General features: G+C 43.6%; 1 protein-coding gene across 6 annotated transcripts in view; it reads right to left on the reverse strand.

Annotated features, from left to right (window-relative positions):
• The window catches only part of Cdh13 (cadherin 13), a 1,170,900-nt gene that overhangs the window by 97,939 nt on the left and 1,060,524 nt on the right, over positions 1-12,437 (reverse strand). The window lies entirely within an intron of this gene.

Genomic DNA, 12,437 nt, shown 5'->3' on the forward strand with positions numbered 1-12,437 from the left:
AGAACTTCTCTCTGGTCCCTTACATTTTTTTTCTGCTATCATGAGGTGTGACCGGTATCACACATGGGACTGGTTGGGGAACCACCACAGGGAGCTCTGGGAACAAGGGGAGAAAACCATCTTCCTTCTTAGGAGTGGTCACTGACTTCCACTAACACCCTGCTCAGCGTCTCCTGGACATTATTTATTGTAAGTTGTAAAGCTTGGATTTGAGGAAAGCACTCTTTTCATTCTCAGAGTCTAGAGAATGGCTGCGTGTGAGACTCTTGGATGAAAGTGCTAACTGGTCAATTAAATGCTCACTATTGCCAGACACATCCTCTGAGCACCTTCCTGGAGCTATCTTTGAGTTCATAGCGACTCTAACCTGGATATCATTTCTCCCCCTTTAATGAGTGAGGATGCCAAGGCCCTGAGAGATCAAGCATCTGCCCACAGTTACTCATCTGGGAGGTGGATGAGTGGGGCCTGTGCTCCTTACCCTCGTCTGTAAAATGGGGTGATCACAGTACCTCCCTCACAGGGCTGCCACGGAGTCAGGCGATGATCAAGTGTGAGGCACGCACACTGGGTGGGACAAAGTGAGCCCTGGTTCCTGTGGGCGACTTGACCCCAGCAGGGCGGCTTGCAGGTGGCACCGGCTCAGTGCAGAGAGAGAGGAGCAGGGCCAGGACCCAGGTCTGTCAGCTTCCAGGGATTGGCCAATCTGCCCCGGGGCCTGCAGAGACCTTGGGTCTGCTGCTTCACCATGTCGGTGGATGACGCCTGTCTTGTGTTTAACTGTGGGCCCAGCAGAAGGGCAGGAGCATCCAAGCACCCTGGGCTTAGCCATGAGCCAGCTTCCCTTTCTGCTTCACTGGCACTTTGGGGTCCTCAGAGTCCAGGAGTCTAAATTCCAGAAGACCGATGACACTCAGATTTGGTCTCTAGCCCAGGTGCCCCCAACATCCAGCCCGCGCCAATCACCAATCAAACCCAGTTCCTGAGGAACCCCCCCCATGTACCAGACGTCCCCAAATTGGTCAGCACCTCCTGTCGCCAGCACTGCAAAGCCCAGGCAGCAACTGCCCGCTTCTTGCTGGCCCCCTGCTGGCCAAGCCGGCACCCACAGCGCCGCTTCCCTGAACCACCACGGTCCGTCTGAGGTCTCTGACCCTCCCTTCCATGCCACCTACCCCACACTCTTCTCATCTGACTCTGAGCCAAAGCCCAGCCCTGCACCCTCCCCTCTTCACTCTGCCCCACGCCCACAGCTTCCTCTTGGCCCTCACATTCCTGCCCAGCTGCCTCAGGGGCTTTGCACACCACTCTTCCCGTCCTGCAGTTCCTCACTCAGATGTCACAACATCAGGGAGGCCTGCCCTGGCCCCCATCTAGACCTATGGATCCCCACTCCCTTTTCTGCTGTTTTATTTTATTAAGTTTCTTGGTTGTTTTCTCTCCTCCCTGAAAGATAATTTCCACGATGAAAGATATTTTTAACTGTTTCCAGACATCAGGTAAAACGCCCAGGATACTGGGCAGAGTCTCATCGCTTACAGTCACAAGCTCCCAGAGTCATTTGGAGAGCGTGCCAGGACAGGTGAGGAGATGCATTTCTCGATAGTCTCGCGCCCCACACCTACTGGTGTGCCTTCGCCTTGTTGGGGCCAGGCCCTAGAGGCTCCGCGAGACCCCAGGTATTGGCGATAGATAGACGCACTTGGATTGTAAAGCAAGCTGGCTGCCTTCCCTACCGAAGGCCCTCTGCTGCGAGGTGTGGCCTGCTTGCTATGCTGTGCTGCTAGTGAGGCTAGTCTATTTCAAGTGCCTTTATTAAAATGTAAGAAAAAGCTGAGCGGCTTGAGCAGCTCAGAAAATAGTGGGCAAAACCAACATTAACATTTGTCAATATTTTCTACGCTGGTTCTGAGAATGAATTTCTCAGGTTGACAAGAAGGATATCATAACTATATCCAATACAGCCAATCTGAAACCAGGTTTTCAACAATAAAAGTCTCCCCCATGGCAAATTTATAACAACATATGAAGACGGATGTTAAAAAGCCAGTTGATTTTGTAAAATAACCTTTCAACTGTTTATGCCAGTGGTTAGGAGTTTCTTATTTACCACACGGAGCACCCTTGGTTGAAGTTAATAATGAAAATCTTTGTCTCTAGATCATTACAAAAGCCAGGATTCTATTTTTAGCCAGTGAAGATGTTAAGCCTTTAAAAATTCAGTTGTTTAATTCATTAAACCTTGTTTCCTCCTGGCACCTTCATAACGGAAAATCTGACCACTGAAAATAAGGGCTGCTGCACTAATATATTACATAAATAATTAAAAATCCAACAGCAGAGTGGGCAATAAAATGTATTACCACCATAAACTGCCAATGGAAAAACACCACTTTAATTAAAAATTACAAAGGCACCACTGTAAACAATTCACTTACACTTCAAGCTCTGTGTTTGTTGACTGTAGAAGAAAATATCTTAACTCATTAAAAAACAACCAAAAAAAATGACCTTCCCTCAAATGCTATTATTGAGGTCAATAATCACATTTAATTAAGACAAAGTATTAATAATATATTTTAGTAGATGGAGACACATCTCTTAATTTCCCCAGGTAGAAATGTTATTATCTGGCCTTTAACTTCTGAGTAAAATTTAAAGGGTAGGAGTCACCCTAAATTAAACTCTTAAATCTGGTTTTGAAACCTGGTTTTGGAGGGTTGAAGCCCTCCTTTCTCTCAATAAATGGTTCACTCCTGCACTTCTGTCTTGGACACTTACATCTCTGCAAATGCAGAGGACAAGATTCTCATTTTCAAGCAAACGATTTTGCCTCCTACTGCCAAAGGCCTTAGAAGGTACTGAATAAAATGCTTTATGGAGAGCCAATGGTGCTTTTTCCTCAATTTCCAATCATTTTACATGATTTTCTTTGAAAGGACTCAAATATTAGATTAAACATGATGTTAAAGAACAGGACTTGATGAGTCAGAGGAAGACCAACAAAAGGCGAAATTGGGCATTTTAGCACATCTTTTGGGGCTGAATTGTCATTATTCCACATTGCATTCTGTACCAGTGTGAGTGCATGAATGAAATCCACCACGCTGGTGAAAAGCATTGCAGTCCAAGGAGCAGGAGAAAAGAAATGATACAAAAAAGACAGAGCCCAAAGAAACCAGGACAAAGCCGGTTGTAGTTATCAAAGGGATAAGCATCTAATTTGGATCTGAATCAGGCAGTCAGTGTTCTAAGAATAGGCTCAATTTGGGCTACAGCTTTGGAAGAAGGGTTGGCTGATGGAAATGGCTCTTTACGTAACTTTTACAGACGTGGCAAGTGCAGGGGGCCCGGGTGTTGTCCTGCTCAGGCCTCTCCCACCCGGGGGCCGGTGCACAACAAGGTCCCATGCAAATGTCTTCATGGCTGGTAGGCATCATTGTTTGAAGGTTTCAACAATAATAGGCTATGTCTGGTTATGCACAAAATTGTTTTCATGAAGACTCCCCCGACTCACCTGCCATACTCCGTTCTGCACCTGTTTATTGAGCATCACTTAGAGGCCAGGCCAAGTGCTGGGCTCAGGCTATTTTAAGACTTTTGAGCCTCTAAGAATTTTTTCAGTCTATGGTGATCTTTAACCCAAATCATATCTGATATACTAGAACATACTCATATTATAAATACATGTTTTCCTACAAAATTTTTGAAATGTCTAAAAATTTAGCTTTCAAAATTATTTGGCTACAAAAATATTTCATTAATTATCACCCATGACTCTCTGATATTTGCTCAGGCATTCTTGCAAGGTGAGATAGACAGTGTGGGAATATAAAAATATTTTTGCAAATATTAAATTTAACTTGCTAAAGCTGTCATGCAAGCAAGAAAAGTTGGCATTTGTTACTTTCAATTTTTCTATCTGTAATCCTTCCCTCCACCCTTCCCTCCCTTCCTTCCTGGGAGCATCATCATCTGTGGTGAAAGTTCTTGCTCTCAAGAAATAAATCACATACAAAGGAAAGCCCATCAGAATCACAGCAGACTTCTCAACACAAACCCACAAGGCAAGAAGAGCTTGGAGTGACATATTGCAAGCCCTAAAGGAAAACAGCCTCCAACCCAGATTGATGTACCCTGCAAAACTATCTTTCTGAGTTAATGGAGAAATAAGATACTTTTATGACAAAGAGCACCTTAGGAACTTCATGAATACCAGACCAGCACTCCAAAAAATTTTAGACAATACCCTAGGAAAAGACAATGAGGATCACAACCCCAGGAAGCACAGCAGAATGAATCCACTGGGCCCGACAAGAAATTCAATGCAAAGAGGGAGACTCCAACAAAAAGAAAAAGTCATGACAATGATAAGTCAATACATATCATTTATAACCATCAATGTTAATGGTCTCAATTCACCAATCAAAATAAATAGAGTGGCAGACTGGGTCAAGAAGGAAGATCCAACAATATGCTGCATACAAGAAACACACTTAATTCAAAAAGAAATTCATAGATTGAAAGTTAAAGGGTGGAAAACAATACTCCATGTGACAGGAACCTGAAAAAAAGCAGGAGTAGCTATCCTCTTTGCAGATCAAGTAGATTTCAAACCAACACTGATTAAGAGAGACAAAGAAAGACACTATATCCTTGTAAAGGGAACAATTCAAGAGGAAGAGATGACAAGCATTAATATATGCACCAAGCACTAGTGTGCCCAACTATATAAAATAAATACAAACAGACATGAAGAATCAAACAAGCACTAATACAATAGTAGTGGGGGACCTCAATACCCCACTGTCACAAGTAGATAGATCAACTAGACAAAAAAATAAGCAATGAAATACTAGAACTCAATCAAACTCTTGAACAAATGAACTTAACAGGTATTTACAGAGTGTTGCACCCCACAAAATCAGAATACACATTCTTTTCAGCTGCACACAGGTTGTTCTCCAAAATAGACCACATGCTCACTCATAGAACATATTTAAGTAAGTACAAAGGAATTGAAGTTATCCCATGTATATTATCAGACCATAGTGTGATGAAATTGGAGATCAGTAGCAAAAGAAACCGCAAGAACTTCATAAACACATGGAAATTGAACAACACACTTCTGAATAACCAATGGGTCACAGAGGAAATTAAAGAAGAAATCAGACAGTTCCCACAATTAAATGACAATGACAATACAACATATCAGAATGTATGGGACACAATGAAAGCAGTCTTATGAGGGAAATTCATAGCAGTGAATACTCATACTAGGAAAACAGATCAAGCCCAATTAAACAACCTCATGCTGAACCTCAAGGTTCTAGAAAAAGAAGCTTGGGACAAACTGAAACCTCATACAAGGGAGGAAATTATGAAGATCAGAGCAGAAATCAATGCAATGGACACTAAGAGAACAATACAAAAATCAATGAAGCCAAGAGTTGGTTCTTCAAGAGAATCAGCACAATTGACAAGCCCTTAGCCAACTTTATCAGAAAAAGGAAAGAAACACCCAAATCCATGCAATTAGGAATGAAAAGGATGAAATTACAACAGACCCAGCAGAAATCCAGAGGATCATCAATACCTACTTCCAGAACCTATATGCCAATAAGATGGAAAACACAGAAGAAATGGACAGATTCTTAGATGCATATGAATTACCAAAGTTGAACGAAGAAGACCTAAAAATTGTGAACAACCCAATATCAATCAATGAAATTGAAAATGTAATTAAAAACTTCCCAACTAAGAAAAGCCCAGGTCCTGATGGCTTCACTGCTGAATTCTACAAGACATTTAGAGAGCAACTACTGCCACTACTGTTTAAACTCTTCAATGAAATTGAAAGGGAAGCAATACTCCCAAATTCATTCCTGGAAGCAAGCATCACCTTGATCCCCAAAGCAGAGAAAGACCCAACCGAAAAAGAGAATGATAGGCCAATCTCACTAATGAACATAGATGCAAAAATCCTTAATAAGATTCTGGCAAACAGAATGCAGAAAATCATCAAGAAGATCATACACCCTGACCAAGTGGGATTCATCCCAGGGATGCAGAGATGGTTCAACATACACAAATCAATCATTGTAGTACACTACATCAATAGAGCCAAGGACAAAAACCATATGATCATCTCAATAGATGCAGAAAAAGCATTCGACAAAATCCAACACACATTTTTGATAAAAATCCTATAAAAATTGGAATAGATGGTCTCTACCTCAATCTGATAAAAGCCATCTATGAAAAACCAACAGCCAATATCATACTAAATGGTCAAAAACTGAAATCCTTCACACTAAAATCAGGAACAAGACAAGGATGTCCACTGTCATCACTCCCATTCAATACAGTCTTGGAAACATTAGCCACAGCAATTAGACAAGAGAAAGAAATAAAAGGAATAAAGATAGGAAATGAAGTCAAAATGTCATTATTTGCAGATGACATGATACTCTATACAGATGATCCCAAGAACTCCACCAAAAGTCTTCTATACTTAATAACCAAATTCAGTAAAGTAGCTGGATACAAGGTCAACACACAAAAATCAATAGCTTTCCTCTACATGAACAACAGACTCACTGAGAGAGAACAATTCCTTTCACAATAGCATCCAAAAACCTGAAATACCTAGGAATCAACCTAACAAAAGAAATCAAAGACCTCTTTTCTGAAAACTATAGCATTCTGAAAAGAGAGATTCAAGAGAATATCAGAAAATGGAAAGACATCCCTTGCTCCTGGGTAGGAAGAATCAACATATTGAAAATGGCCATACTTCCAAAACTGCTATATAGATTCATTGCAGTCCCAATTGAAATTCCAGCAGCATAGTTCATGGACCTTGAGAAAACAATCCAAAAATTCATTTGGAATAAGAAGAGACCTAGAATAGCAAAAGCAATTCTGGGCAAAAGAGACATGGCAGGGGGTATCACAATCCCCAACGTGAAACCATACTACAAAGCTACTGTAATAAAAACAGCACGGTACTGGCAAAGAAACAGACCTGAGGACCAGTGGAACAGATTAAAAGATACAGAAAAAACTCCAGACACATTCAACCACCTCATCTTTGACAAAGGAGCCAAACACCTTCACTGGAGGAATGATAGCCTCTTGGTTCTGGAAATGGTGCTGGAAAAATTGGGTTTCAACTTACCAAAGATTAAAACTAGACCCATATTTCTCACCATGCACTAAACTAAGATTGAAATGGATTAAAGTTCTAAATATTAAGACAGAAACACTAAACTTGCTGGAAGATAAGTTAGGTAGAACTCTTGAAGACATTGGCATAGAAAAAGACTTTATGAACAAAACCTCAGTAGCTTGAGAACTAGCACAAAGAATCAACAACTGGGATCTCATCTCATTAAAAAGCTTCTGCACAGCAAGAGAAACCACCAACTGAGCTATGAAACAACCTACAATGCGGGGAAAAATTTTTAGCAGCTGTACCTCAGACAAAGGACTACTATCTAGAATATATAAAGAACTGAAAAAAATCAGACTCCCCAAATTTGAAGACCCAATTTAAAAATGGGCATCTGAAATGAACAGACATTTCTCAGACAAAGAAGTAAAAGCAGCAAATAAACATGAAAAATTGTTCAACATCACTGGTCATTTGAGAGATGCAGATGAAAACAACACTGAGATTCCACCTCACCCCACAAAGAATGGCTGCTATCAAGAAATCAACCAATAACAAATGCTGGTGGGGGTGTGGGGAGAAAGGAACCCTTCTCCACTGCTGGTGAGAGTGCAGACTGGTGCAGCCACTGTGGAAATCAGTATGGAGATACCTCAAAGAACTAGGACTGGAAGTCCCATTTGACCCAGCTATTCCTCTGCTGGGTATCTTCCCAAAAGAATTAAAAGAATCATACCACAGTGATATATGTGCATTCAGGTTTATAGCAGCACAGTTTGTAAGAGCTGAAGCTTGGAAGCAGCCCAAGTGCCCATCAACTGGAGGCTGGATAAGGAAGATGAAGGTTTTTTTTTTTTTTTATAAAATGGAGTACTACTCAGCCACAAAGAACAAGAAAGTAGAGACATTTATAGCTAAATGGATACATATTGAGGCCATCCTCTTAAGGGAAATAAACAGGACACATATGTATAAATGCCAAATAGTTTCTGTAGTGTGAGAAACTGAAAGTGTAATTAAGGATTAAAATGATTAAAGTGAATAATTGATAATTTGAAATAGGAAGAAAAGGCTAAATGGATGCACACTGAGGCCATACTCTTAAGTGAAAATAATAGGACACACATGTGTAAATACCAAATAGTTTCTTTAGTGTGAGAAACTGCAAGTATAAATAAGGACTACAAAGGTATAATAGATCATGTGAAATAGGAAGAAAAGGAGCAAAGGGGAGGGGCAAGTGGGAGGAGGAGGGGAAAGGAAAGAAGGGAATGGAATTAATATGAGAAAATGAAAAAATGGAAACAAAGTCTTTGTAGATAGTGAGGGATGAAGGGTTGAAGGGAGGGCAGGGGAATGGGGAAAAAAATAAGAACCAAGAGAGATTATGTAAAGGTGCAAATTTCCCATGATGAATGTCATTATATTGTCTACCTAAAATGTACCAATAAAATTTATTAAAAAAATGAAAGTTCTTGTCTCATGACCACAAGTGCCCTGGAGGCTTCACCACAGGGTACCCTTACACCAGAGGATACACTGCACAGTGTCAGGCCCACAGTGGGCTCTGAATAAAGTCCACTGAATGAAGAAGGGATGAGTAAATGGACAACTTAATCCTTGTGCTTTTTCATAGCACATTTAGCCACTCCATTATCTATTATTTTGATCATGGAAAATCTAATATCATTAGCCGTTGTGGTTTGGGTAAGGTGATGTGTTGAGACTTGGTCCTCAGCCTCTGGGGTATTGAGAGGTGATGGAACCCTAGGAGGTGGGGCCTATGAAGGAAGTGAGGTCACTGGGGGGTGTGGCCTTGAGGGGAATATTGGGACCCCAGCCCCTTCTTTTCTTCCTTTTGCTCCTTGGCCACTCCGAGGTGAGCAGGTTACTATATCATGCACTCCAGCTGTGATCTGTTGCCTTATCTCAGGCCGGAAGCCACCCAGCCACATGATCATGGCCTGGAACCTCTGAAACGGTGGGCTGAAATAAACCTTCTTATTTTTAAGTTGCTTGTCTCAGGCATTTTGTTACAGTAATGGAAATCTAAAACACATATTAGACATTTTCACAACAATCTTTTTATCCTATAGTTTTTTATTAAATTGAAAGATTCAAGCCACGTGGCAGAAGCTGCTAGTTACTGCCCAATATCCATTCTTCCTTGGTAAAGAAGCTGAGTTAAAAGCTAGCACACTGGTACCCACCTACGTGACCGTATTTCCCACCATCTTTTGTAGCTAGGTGTAGTCATGTGATCAATTCTGGCCAGCGAGATTTATATAGAGATATGGTTGACTTCGAGAAAATCTCCCTAACAGGAAGCATCCTCTTCTTCCCCTTTCCCCTCCTGCTGTCCGGAGTACAGATGTGAAGGTCAGAGCACCACAAAAGACAGTGAGGAAAGAGGGCACCAGCCTAGAAGTGAAAGAGTAGCGAGCAACAGGGACCCTGGTCGTGTTGCATCTTCCCTGAACTACCGTTATTTAGGATTTTCCTGTTATATTCAGCCAAACTTATTTCCATGGATAGTGTCTGACATAGTCACAGGGCCCCCTCAATGAATGACCCTCTCCAAAATACGTTGAGAAATAGACGTGCTTTCATAGCATAGGGACATCATTTTTTCTCAACACACATCTTATGGACTCTGCATGTAGGCAGAAGTCTCTCTGCTGTAGAATTGTTTACTACGGACCCCAGCAAGATGAGTTCTGTCTGAAAAATGTTTGGAATAGGAATTGCTACTTGGTTGGTTCCACAGAATCTCTGATTATTGAGACAATGAAATAAGTCCTCTGAGGGTGTTTGAATTTTTTAGCTGTTGGCTGCATCTGCCACAGAACCAAATCGGTGGATCTGGTGGAAGGTTTGCCCTGATGTCGCTGCCCTCTTGAATAAGGTTGAAGAAGTGGTCATTTCCACTCCTGTATAATTTTCATCAAGAGGACTTCCTAATAAATAATAATTAGCCAACAAGTTCCCTTGCATGAGTCTCTCTCGTGAAGGATCTTAACATGTCCCTGGGAGATGCCCAATTTCTACCTGTGTCCCTGGAGGACAGCCTACTCTGACAGCTGAGGCACACCTGACCACCACCAGGCACCGAGAGGACAGGGTGTGACAGCCAGCTCTCATGTCCTGTTTAGGACAGGCCAGTATGTACATTAGTTTGGCACACAAAAGGGCTTTCTAACCATGGCATCAATTCAGAAATCATAAGGCCAAATAGAAATGTGACTGCCTAGACTTAATACCAAAGAATTCTGGATACATCCAGAGGCATTAACAATATCAATACTTTTGTTCCAGCGAAGTATTTCCAGTGATCTTCAGAAAATTAATGATGCATGAAACAATGTAGCTACAAACATGCTCACTTTTTTAAAAAAATTGCGAACAATGTAAATATTCAAGAAGGAAATGCATCCATAATGAGTGGATCTGTGTAACAGAAAAGCATACAATTCAATGATGAAAAATAATGGTTATTTCTTGACATGGGCGGCTGCCCTCTCTATACTGGGAAGTAAAAAGGCAGCTCCGAGATGGCAGGGTGCTGTCAGGGAACAGCAATTAAAGAGAGAATTCTCGAATGTGATTGAACGTGCTATTCCCATGATATTAAAGGGGATTTCCTTGGTGGAATAACAGATACTTTATCATCTGCTTTGCTCACTGCCTTCTCCAAAGTTTCCTCCACAAACAATCTCAACTTTGTAGTAAGGATAAGAAGATACAAGTCATTAAATGGAAGGAATTCGTCTGCCCCACGGCCACTACTGTCCATTTTGATTTGGTGAAGAGCTCCGTGTGACCGGTTGTTAAAGGGGTCTCCGCATCGCAGGCTGTCAGGGAGCGATCCTCTCTGATCCTGGATGCCTCTTGCCTTCAGGTTATAGCTTTGCAGAGATCAAGGGGCCTCGGCCGATTTAACATCCCTGGTGGAACAGCAGTGCCCTTGCAGTGCCCGAGAGGCGACTGCTCATCACAGAAGCAGGGCTTGGTAGAGGTTCCTGAGTGTTTTGGGGCAGGGGTGGGGAGCAGCTCTCTCATTTTGACCAGGGACGGGGTCTCCCACGGTGGGGAAGCCAAGGCGATGGTCATGGACAGGGCGGGGAAGTGGTGGTGGACCGGGGCCCTCAGGATGTCTGTCAAGCTGAGCGTCTCCGGGATATGCTTAAGTCTGGAGAGCCTGGTGCATCATGGGAGGTAAGCTGGAGGTTGGTACCGGAGCTGAGTCCCAGGGATTCTGGGAGTGGATAGAGATAGAGATGGGGGAGAGGGAGGGAGACAGAAAGGGAGAGACAGAGGGAGAGAAAGTAAGAGGAGGAGGAGGAGAAAGGAGAGGGGGCAGGAGAGAGACAGCAGAGTGAGGAGTACCCGGGAGAAGCAGACCACAGTCCCGAGGCCCCTGCAGTTTAGGGCTCCTGACTGCAAGGCGGCCACAGAGCAGAGCACGGCAGGGACTTGGGACTGTTGGGGGTGGAGGGCTGGGCCCGTATCTTTGTTCATTTCTGTACCTTAGTCAGCTCTGTTCAGAGCTCTCCTTGAGACAAAAATAAGAGTCCCCAGAGTGCAGCTCCTCCCCTTCCAATGCCTGTTCCTGAAGAACCATTAGAGCAACAATGACAGCACAACGCACAAGGTCACCGTGCCTGCCTGAGAAATCTAGGGAGCCAGGTGAAGATGACTGGAAACCGTCCCTCAGCCTGGGCCATCCCGCAGCCCCACTTGACCCTGCACGCACAGCCTCCTGGGACACCCACGACTCAGGGTACCGGATCGAAGGCCCCAAACCCTAAATGAGCCTATTCTTGCCAGAGCTCCCAGGACAGGAGCCCCACCCGCCAGGCCGGACATTCTCCCCTGCCTGCCGGGTGCAGAAGCTGCAGGGGTGGGGTGGGGAGGAGGGGGAGGAGTCTCCGTGTCCATTCCCACTGGAGCATAGCCTCTGCCGGCCCCTGGGACCAGGGGACTGTCCTAGCTGGCTGAGTGACACCACACCCGGGCTGGCTGGACTCTTCATGGGGAGGTACAGCGCCTTCTGCAGGGAGACTGAGGCTGGGCACTGCGGTGGCCCTCTTCCCTGTGCAGACACAGGCGCGTGGCTGAGGATGGAGCCAGCCTGGGGAAGAGAAGCTGGTGCCAGCGCCCGGTCTCCATTGTGCAGGATGCTGGGCCATGACTCGTCAATTCAGGGACCACACTGAGGCATTCTGTGGCATCTGTCTCCTGTGACTGAGGGCTGTGAGGACCA

The sequence above is a fragment of the Heterocephalus glaber genome, unplaced genomic scaffold, assembly GCF_053883595.1.
Source record: "Heterocephalus glaber isolate CG9 unplaced genomic scaffold, H.glaber_assembly_v1.0 deba00000071, whole genome shotgun sequence".
NCBI lineage: Eukaryota > Metazoa > Chordata > Mammalia > Rodentia > Bathyergidae > Heterocephalus > Heterocephalus glaber.